General features: G+C 53.6%; 1 long non-coding RNA gene across 1 annotated transcript; it reads left to right on the top strand.

Annotated features, from left to right (window-relative positions):
- The first annotated feature begins 667 nt into the window (after positions 1-667).
- Positions 668-1511, top strand: LOC136514073 (uncharacterized). The gene is made up of 2 exons (XR_010773521.1): positions 668-1142; positions 1241-1511. It is a non-coding gene; the product is annotated as an uncharacterized lncRNA (long non-coding RNA).
- The last annotated feature ends 7798 nt before the right edge of the window (positions 1512-9309 follow it).

The following is a 9309-nucleotide window of genomic DNA, read 5'->3' as shown; positions in this document are numbered from 1 at the left end:
TTTTAGCTAGCTAGTAATTAGCTAATGTATCTAAACAGACACTTATTATTGTTGATTTGAGTAAATTCTGCCGTCGCATCTGCCGCTAGTGTCATCTTAGAACATCAATGGTCATATGTTGACGCAACTGGTCATCTACCATCTACCATTCTCTTTGCTTTTATACACCGAAATTCATCCCCTCATCCTTTGACCACGTCACCCGCTCCTTCGCCAAAGATCACATCAATCTGGACCCCAGAAACTTCGCTGCCAACCCAAAAAATAGGATCTACCACCTCCCTCTGCCTGTTCCCTCGAGGTCTCCGCCTGCTGCCCGCATTCTCACTCGCGCCGCTTCACACGTGCCCGTCCATGACCCACCACCTGGCTTGTACTCCCTCCATCCTCAAATAACTCAAATTATTTGGCTGCACGAATAAGCAGTTGCTGCTGCAACCGTTTATTTTTCTAGTTTGACTATATATATATATATTAATATTTATGGTACAAAATTAATATCATTAGATAGATCGATGAATGTATTTTTATAATAAATTTATTTGAAGATATAAATATTACACATATTTTCTATAATTTTAGTTAAATTTATGGTACGGAAACTAAATACGACACTTATTTTAGGAATGGAAGCAGTATCCAAACTCCTCTGTGACGACACCGGATGCAAACCTATTTACCGCTCCACCGCATCCCCCGCCCCTCCTCCACCGAAGCCAATCCTATCCTCATGGCGAGCAGCAACGTCTCCACTCTCCACCGTCTACATCTCTGTCATTGATGACATCATCTCCCAGGTCCGCGAGGATTTCATCACCTACGGAGTCGGCGACGCCGTCCTAAACGAGCTCCAGGCTGTAAACCTCTGATTTATCGATCCCCAGCTCTCGTCCCCTTCAATTTTTCTTGATTTCAGCAATTTGACGGTTGTCTCTCCGATCCGGCCGAGAAAACCCTAGCTCTGGGAGATGAAAATGCTGCACTGTGGCGCGATCTCGGGGAACATAGACCGAACCAAGGCTGCTGCCGCGTCCGCCGGAGGCACCACCGGCACGACACCGCCCGTGCACGATCTCAACGTGCCGTACGAGGCAACATCCGAGGAGTACGCCACCCCGACCGCTGACATGTTGTTCCCGCCGGTGAGACCGAATCACTCGTCTGCTACACCTTAAATTTTTTCCCGATCTACGCAATTGGGACGCGAGGTTCTGGATGAGTTATTTGTATTTGTTTTCAGACACCATTGCAGACCCCAATCCAGACTCCTCTGCCAGGGACAGACACAGCGATGTACAACATACCCACCGGCCCTTCCGATTATGCCCCATCACCGATCAGCGATATCAGGAACGGGATGGCGATAATCAGTAATGTTGTATTGGGGATTCCATCTATTATTTGTTTTGGGTTCTCATTTATTTCTGTAGAACATTGCTCCCTGATGATATTGTCAATCAGAATACGATTGTGGATAAATAGAATATGTTTCCAGAGTTGAAAGTTGGTTATTGTCCCTTTTGCTAATAATATTAGCCTGTTCGTTAATTTTATTATTGATTGGGTTTGTTAATTTTAGAATTCTGAGATATTTGTTATGATTTGACAAACTTTTGTTTATAGTAATAATTGATAATGGGAATTTATAGTAATAATTGGTGATGGGAAACACACTGAGAATCTTGTTCTCAAATTCTGTTTAAACAATTACTTCATGTAACACGAATGATATGTTAGGTCCTGGGTGTGTTAGTGTTAGTGTGTGCTTCGGGTGTCTTAAAAGGGTTCTTTACCATTCTTAATACAAAGATATACAGCTCTCCTACATGTTCAATAAAAAACTTACTTCATCTATAATGTGTATATCACAAGTAGTGTTTCTCTTTCAATGATGCCATGTATATTTGAATTTCGGATTGAATGAAGAAACAGTCAGCTTGAAAAGTCCGCTTCCTTCCAACAAGTTATTCAAAAGTGTTTAGTGGAAGTGATTAAAAGTGTGATGTTTATGGAAACTGCAGAATAAATATGCCAGCAGGATTAATTAGTTCAGTTTGTTCTGTTAGCATTATATGCGCTGGTGGTAGTCATGGTCTATTGTTGGACTTCGAGCAATGTTTACTTGTAATAATGCTGCATGGTGTTTCTTGGTAGGCATATTTTGTACTTCCTGCGTTCCAAATTATAAGACATTTTGGCTTTTCTAGATACATTTCTTTTACTATGTATTTAGACATAGTGTATATCTAAGTGCATAGCAAAAGCAATGTATCTAGAAAAGCTAAAAAGTCTAATAATTTGGAACAGAGGGAGTAGCATTTTATTTAGAGTTAAACTAGAAGTTCTCATGTTTGCTTCTTTGGTTTTATGTTCTCAAATCTATGTCTCATAATTAATTAATGTACCTGTCGGTGCAGAAAGTGACCAACTAGTAAATATTTGTAGTTTTCCTGTACATTATGATCGGAGGTGGCCTAGCACTCAATGACACAAGATTTATACTGGTTCAGACAACGTGCCCTACGTCCAGTCGGGGTCGGTTGGTGACTTTATTCCTGAGCCCAGGTGCTCGAAGTCTGTAGTGGGGTTACAAACGAGAAGGAGAAAGGAGGGGGTATACAAGAGGTTCGGATGGCTCTGACCAGAAGGGTTGCGGTCGGAACTTGGTGGTCCTGCGGTTGTAAGGGGTTGATGTCGATCTAGTGAGTCTGAGCTTTGTGAAGTCGATCTCCCCTCGTTGGAGGGAGCGCATCCCCTTTTATAGATGAAGGGGATGGCTTTTACAGGTGAGAAGGAGAGAGTACAGATATTTCTAAGCCTTGCTGCCTACGGTGATAAAAACTGGATAGTGGTTGAAGCCCCCCAATACTGTCGAGGTCGCTGTAGGATGTCAGATGTGCACGGGGGGTCAAGCTATCTTCTTCAGGAAGGATGGACACTGGTACCTACAAATACTTCTGGATGCCTAGGGGCATGTGAGGAGCCGCGCTATGTTCACCCGGTATGGCAAATCCTGGAGCCCATACCACGATCAATGTCCAGAGACACGCGGGGGGCTTACCATATGGGAGTTTCTAGCGGCCCCTTCAATATTTTGTGTCAGGGTGGCTGCAGAGCACTATTTCATGTAGGGTATGGTCCCTGGTACAGTGGTTTTGACTTGTGAGCCATGCCTTGCCTTTCTCCGCACGTCTTCTAGTTCCTTCTGACGGGGAGCCCCCGGTCGAATGACTCCAGTCGGCTCTCGGTGCGTCGGTCGGAGAAGAGCAGTGAGCAGGCTTCCTACGAGCCTCGGTCATGGGGTCGGAGTCGCTGGGTCAGAGTACGAAGCAGCGTTTTGGGACAAGCCCTCCGATTGGAGAGACTGCTTGGAGACAGCTGGTGTCTGAAGCGAGTGCTCCGGTCGGAGAGGTGGGCCGAAGAAGTTGACGAGCGGGCGCCTGTTCTTAAGGGTAGACCTTCCAGTCGACGACCGGTCTTCCCTTCTGGTCCGCTGTGTTTTAGTTTTTTGGGCCGAGCCCGGGCGTGGAAGGCGGTCCTCGAGGGACCCTAGGTTTATGAACCCGACAGGAGCCCCCGAGCCCCCGAGCGATTTGAGCCAAATCGTCTAGAGGATTTTTTGTCTTGCTGGCAGGTGCGCGCGTGCGCACCCACGGGTGTAGCCCCCGAGCCCTAGGGTGGTTCGGGCGGAACCGGCTAGGGGGTTCTTTGTGTTGTGTCTGTGGGTGCGCGTGTTTTGAGTTTTAAGACGTGATTTTATTTAACCATGGCGTCGTTGTGAAGCCGAGGTGTTTTTAAGCGCGGGGATTGGATTGAGACAGAACTTATTGATCCCAGTGTCGGTGCACGCTGGGGATCGGGTGAGGAAGTTTAGTTTTGGGTGTAGCAGAGTTCGATCTTTGGCGTCAGTGCACGCCGTGGGATCGGGTAAGGTGGAGTCACGAGCAGACCCAGACGTCGGTGCTCACCGTGGATCGAGAGAGTTAGTTTTAGTTAGTGAAGCCGTTATGCGAGTTTAGGAGTCGCGGTCCCAGGAGCTATAGCCGGATGTCGCCGATCCTGTCGACGCGAGTTTAGGAGTCGTGGTCCCAAGAGCCATAGCTGGATGTCGCCTATCCCATCGACGCGAGTTTAGGAGTCGCGGTCCCAAGAGCCGTAGCCAGATGTCTCCTATGCCATCGATGCGAGTTTAGGAGTCGCAGTCCCAAGAGCTGTAGCCAGATGTCGCCTATCCCGTCGACGCGAGTTCGGAGTCGCGGTCCCATGGCATTTAAGCCCCCGAGCCTTGTCGGGCCTTCATGGGGGTTGTGAGTTCTTTTTTGCGCTACCCCATCCGATTCCTCACAACCGGAGGGGCTAAGTTTCGTCGCCTGTCCCAATCGCTCGGGCTCAAAGACTAGCTCGGTGAGCTCGCTAACGGGTGTGATCGAGCGGAATCCGGGTCCGTCATTCATGACGGGGTCGGCATTGCCCTCTTGTGGCATTCCACTACTCCTTTACCTGCAGCCCGGCAGACGCCTAGGTCATTCCGGAGACCGACCCTGGTGGCCTAATGGCCTCCCCTCGATGGAGATTCTATGGGCTTGGCGAGAGGTTCAGGATCGAATGAGAAGGTTGAGATGACCCGGTTTGCCAGACCGGGCAAAGGCCGCACAGTGCTCATCTACGGTTTTCTCCCCTGGCTCTGTTCGGTTGCTCATATCGAATGAGGCAAGCCGCCGCTTCGTGGTGCAACACGGAGCGTTCTGATGCATTTCGCTGCATGTGCGATGCTTAGTTCCTGAGCCCCCGGGCGGTTCATGCCCTAACCGTCTGGGGGATTCAGGCGTATGGAATGAAATGCGCGTATGGGTGTATGAATGTTTTAAATTGAAAATAGAGGGGCTTTGATAGTGTTTTACCTTGAAGACTGGAGAGATGGGGTTCGTCGGGCTCCAGTTGGAAATGTTCGTCCAGGACCTGCGCTTGTCAATCGTGGGTTAGCCCTCGTGTGAACAATTTTATATTTAATGAACATATGCTTACCTTGATGACCTAAGAGACGGGGTTCGGAGAGCTTCAGTCAGAAATGTCCGATCGGGACCCATGCTCGTCATTTGAGACGGAGTCGGCATGGCCCGCATGGGGCGCCCCTTCGCTTCCTACTTGTATCTCAGGTGCTTATCCTGAGTGAATCAATCGACTCAGGAGGCTAGTTGATCTATCCTGGGTGACTTGATTGACTCAGGGAGGTCTGGTTGTCTCGGTGGAGATTTCGTGTGGTGGTGCCTGCACGACTAGAGTGACGGAGTTCGAAGAGCTCCAGTTGGAAACGTCCGACCGGTACCTGCCCTTGTCAATCGTGGGTTAGCCCTTGTGTGAACTGTTTGTATTAATGAACACATGCTCACCTTGGCGACCTGAGAGACAGGGTTCGAAGAGCTCCAGTAGGAGACGTCCGACCGGGACCTGTATCTCAGGTGTTTATCCTGAGTGAATCGATCGACTCAGGAGGCTGGTTGATCTCTCTAGGTAGAGATTTCGCTGTTGGATCTCTCTAGGTCTGGCCTGGGGAGACAGGGAGTCATCTACGTGCGGTGGCGCTTTGGTTTTCATGCCCGGCGCATGGTAGTGGTTGATCGTGCGGTAGTGGTGGGCCATGGCCAGGCCACGTCCCGTCCGATTAGGAGCTGTTCCATCGAGCAGGGTACGTCTTATCTGCATTAAACGAAAGAAAGAGAAAGAATCTCGCCCCGTCGTTCCAGCTTCCCTGATCGGTGTGTCCCTCCGTAACCGCCGCTCCCTTTTCCTTAAGTAGGAGAGGGGAGAAGGTTTTCGTTCCGCTCTCTTTCCTATTCTTTGTCTGCCACCGCCTTCTCTCCTCTTTGCCGTGAGCGTTCCTGAGGGCTGCGGAGGTTTCTAGGAAAGAAGGGGAGAGAGCAAGGGAGAAGAGAGGTACTCACAAAATGTCGGACTGGAGGTTGTCCACCGTGAGGGCGTCGGTGCTGGAGGCATTCGTCGCGAAGGGGTTTCTTCCGCCGCAGGAGGTGGCGCACTGGAGGGTCCCCGAGAAGGAGGAGTTCCCACAACCTCGTCCCGATGAGGTGGTGTCTTTCCTTACTTTCCACGAGCGTAGATTAGGATACCCCGCGCACTGGTTCCTGCACGGGCTCCTCAACGAGTGGGGTCTGGAACTGCAGCACCTCAACCCGATGGGGGTGCTACACATCACTGGCTTTGTCACCGTCTGCGAGGCTTTCCTCGAGATGGAGCCGCACGTGGACCTCTTTCGGCTCTTCTTCTCTGGGAGAGCCAAGGTGGACTGGAGTTCGGCCGAGATCGCTCCGGTCGGAGGCTTCGCCTTGCAGCGGAAGCCACGCGTGGGAGGATCGTATCCCGCGTACTCCCCATGTGACTCCAACTAGGGATGGCATGGGGAGTGGTTCTACATTAGGAATCTGGCGAGGGCACCATTTCCAGCATTTACCGGTGGGAGGCTGGTGAAGCAGAAGAGTTAGTCATGGGGCTACGCCCACACGGAGAGGCACAAGGTGGAGGCCATCGAGGAGGAGCTCTGGAAGCTCATAAGGGATGGCCTTGACGGGGTGCGGGTGTTCCACACCCTTTACCACCGCCGGGTCGCGCCGTTGGCGGAGAGGACGCACCCGATGTGGAAGTACGATGGTCGGTCGGACCCCGACCGCGCGTCACCGGAGGAGCTACCGGACAATGAGATCTGTAGTCGCGTTGGCCGAGTGCTGCAGCTGAGGCCTAACAAGACGGTGGTGGGAAAACCCATACCATTTAATGCCTCGATCGTGCCCTCGCTGGTACGCTCCATCACTTTGCTCGTGCTTTTTCCTCTGCCCCTCTTCTTTTTTGATTTTGGTTCATTCGTTCCGTAGGGGCTTGGGAGGTACAAGTCCCGGCCGCACCTTCCCAAGGGGGCGGTAGGCCGGGCCTGGCAGGCTGCCTAGAAGGAGGCGGCAGACGCCCGAAAGAAGAAGAAAACCAAAGAGGTTTAGCGGAAGGAAGAGAAGAAGAAGGAGGTCGCCCGGCGCGTGAGGGCCGGGGAACGTGCGAGCGACGTCGAGTCGGAACTCGCGTTGGATGATCCTATAGATCTGGACAACATGGCCTTCTCCGACGAGGAGGAGAGTCGGGAGGTCGTTGCGACCTCGGCGGTGCGTCGTGACCCTATGGCGACGTCTGCTGGCGAGGAGCAGGAGGCCGCGCGGCGCGTGGAGGTTCCAGCATCGAGGAAGCGTGTGGCTAGCGCAGACGCCGTTGGTGAGTGAGTGGTGAAGCAAACATGGTCACCGCGCCCCTCAATGGCATTGCCAGCTCCGTCGTTGCCTGTGGCGGACACGGCCGGATGAGCCGGGCAGTCCGAGGGGTGGCCCGGTGAATGTGCGGCGACAAGACCGGTGCCAACGCCGAACTTGCGGCTGGAGAAGGCCCCGCCTGCCATGGGTGCGGCCGATCAGTCCAGGCGGTCTGAGGGGCAGACTAGCGTCCGGTCGACGCGTGACTCGTGGTCGGGGGCCGCCCCACCCGTTGCTCCGGTCAGGGAGCCCCGAACCGGAGGTCGTAGCGACCCGCAGGCCGAGCAGGAGCGAGTTGGGATGACTCTGACCCCGTCTGAAGTGAGGGGGCATGGGTCGCAGTCTAGGAGCGGTCCTTGTCTTGTGGGCCCGTTGTCGTCCGAGCCTGTCTTCAGCGTAGTGCCACTCGCCACCCGGTATGCTTTCTTTTGTTGCTTCTTCGACTTTTGGTGGTCGAGTCCTTTTGGAGTGTGGCTTACCACGATTTTTGTCAGCGGCCGAGGGACACCGGGGTTGAGCATCGCCCCAGCCTCCGTGCAGGAGGTTTGGAGGCCCACTCTGCAGCGCGTTGCGGCGAGCAAGGGGGGCAATAGGGTGGCAGCAGCGAAACCTTCCCTCCCGAGGGTGGTGTCCCCCGGGGCGGCTGCTGGTAACGTGACAACAGTGGCGACGTTGTTGGTGGTGATCCCGATGCCGGTGGCGGAAGTAACCCTTGCAGCCCTTCCTTCGCCGGTCGCGATGGAGGAGACGAGGGAGGTCGAGCTCCCCACCGCGCCGGGTGGAGGGCTGCATGCCCCATCCCTATCGTCGGAGCCGAAGTCACAGGAGGGAAGCATGGCCGGAACGGAGTTGGGATGCTAGGCAGCGTCTCATGCGAATGTGGTGGTGGAGATGCCGTCTGACAACGAGGCGGATACCGTGGCGGATCCGCCGGTGTCGCCGCGGGAGCTGGCGGTGGTCTGGTTGGAGGCTGGGCCCTCCGGCGGTTCATCGGTGGGTGACCTAGAGTGGCCCTTCCCTGGGGACCTGTCGAAGGCGAGGTTCATCCTCCAAGATTCCCGGGAGCACCAGCTCTAGGAAATTTTTGGCAGATAAGGGCATGCCGTGGTGTCCGAGCTCACCGAGCTATCCGCGAAGCTAGAGAGCGCCCAGAAGCAGGCTCAGTTTGCCCGGCAGTTGGTTGAGGTCGACCTGCAACTTGCCATGGAGGTGAGTTTCTGGTACTTCTCCTTGCCCTTTGAATCTTTCATCGATTATTTTTATAACACCTGTTTTCCATAGGAAATAAGGAAGGTGTCGTCCCGCAAGTCTCACTTCCTCCGGACGGAACACGCCCAGATGGCTGAGCTTGAGCACCGGGTGGAGTTTGCTTGCCGTGAGTCCCAGGTCTGAGCAGCCGAGGCAGCTACAGCGTGGGTGGAGGAGCAGCATGCGGCAGAGCGGGTGACTGCTACCGAGCAAGGGCTCGAGGCAGCAAAGGTCCGCCAGGCGGAGACTGAGGCGGGGCTACACACGTCCCTAGCGAGCACCGAGGCAGCGCTCCAAGAGGCCTTGGCAGCCCTTAAGCCGGAGCAAGCCGCCCTAGAGTCAGCACAGAAGGCCCTGGAGGCAGAGCAGAGGGCCCGGTCGGAGGCGGATCGGGAGGTGCTCACGCTCCGGGACTAGGTGATGGGGATGGAGGATGCGAGTGCCCGACTGTGTGAGTAGGTGGCTTGGTAGGCAGAGGATCTCTCCACCCTTGAGGCCTCTCGCGTCAGTGCGTACCTTTTTGTTTTCTCATGGTGTTGATTCCTATTCCCCCAGCCTATTTCTAAGCTTGTTGCCCTTCTCGCAGAGCTAGGAGAAAAGGTGAAGGCGCTGGAGCGAGACCTGGAGACGACCAAGGCAAACTTCAGCCAGAATGTCAAGGAGCTAGCCAAGTCCCATGAAGAGCGATGTGCTCTCGAGGGGGAGCTTGGTCAGATTCGCAATGCTGCCTAGCTCGTCGTCTCGAAAGTCTTCGGGT

Source organism: Miscanthus floridulus, chromosome 16 (genome assembly GCF_019320115.1).
Source record: "Miscanthus floridulus cultivar M001 chromosome 16, ASM1932011v1, whole genome shotgun sequence".
Classification (NCBI taxonomy): Eukaryota; Viridiplantae; Streptophyta; class Magnoliopsida; order Poales; family Poaceae; genus Miscanthus; species Miscanthus floridulus.
The sequence above is the reverse complement of the archived record's forward strand: the minus strand, read 5'-3'. Positions and strand labels throughout refer to the sequence as shown.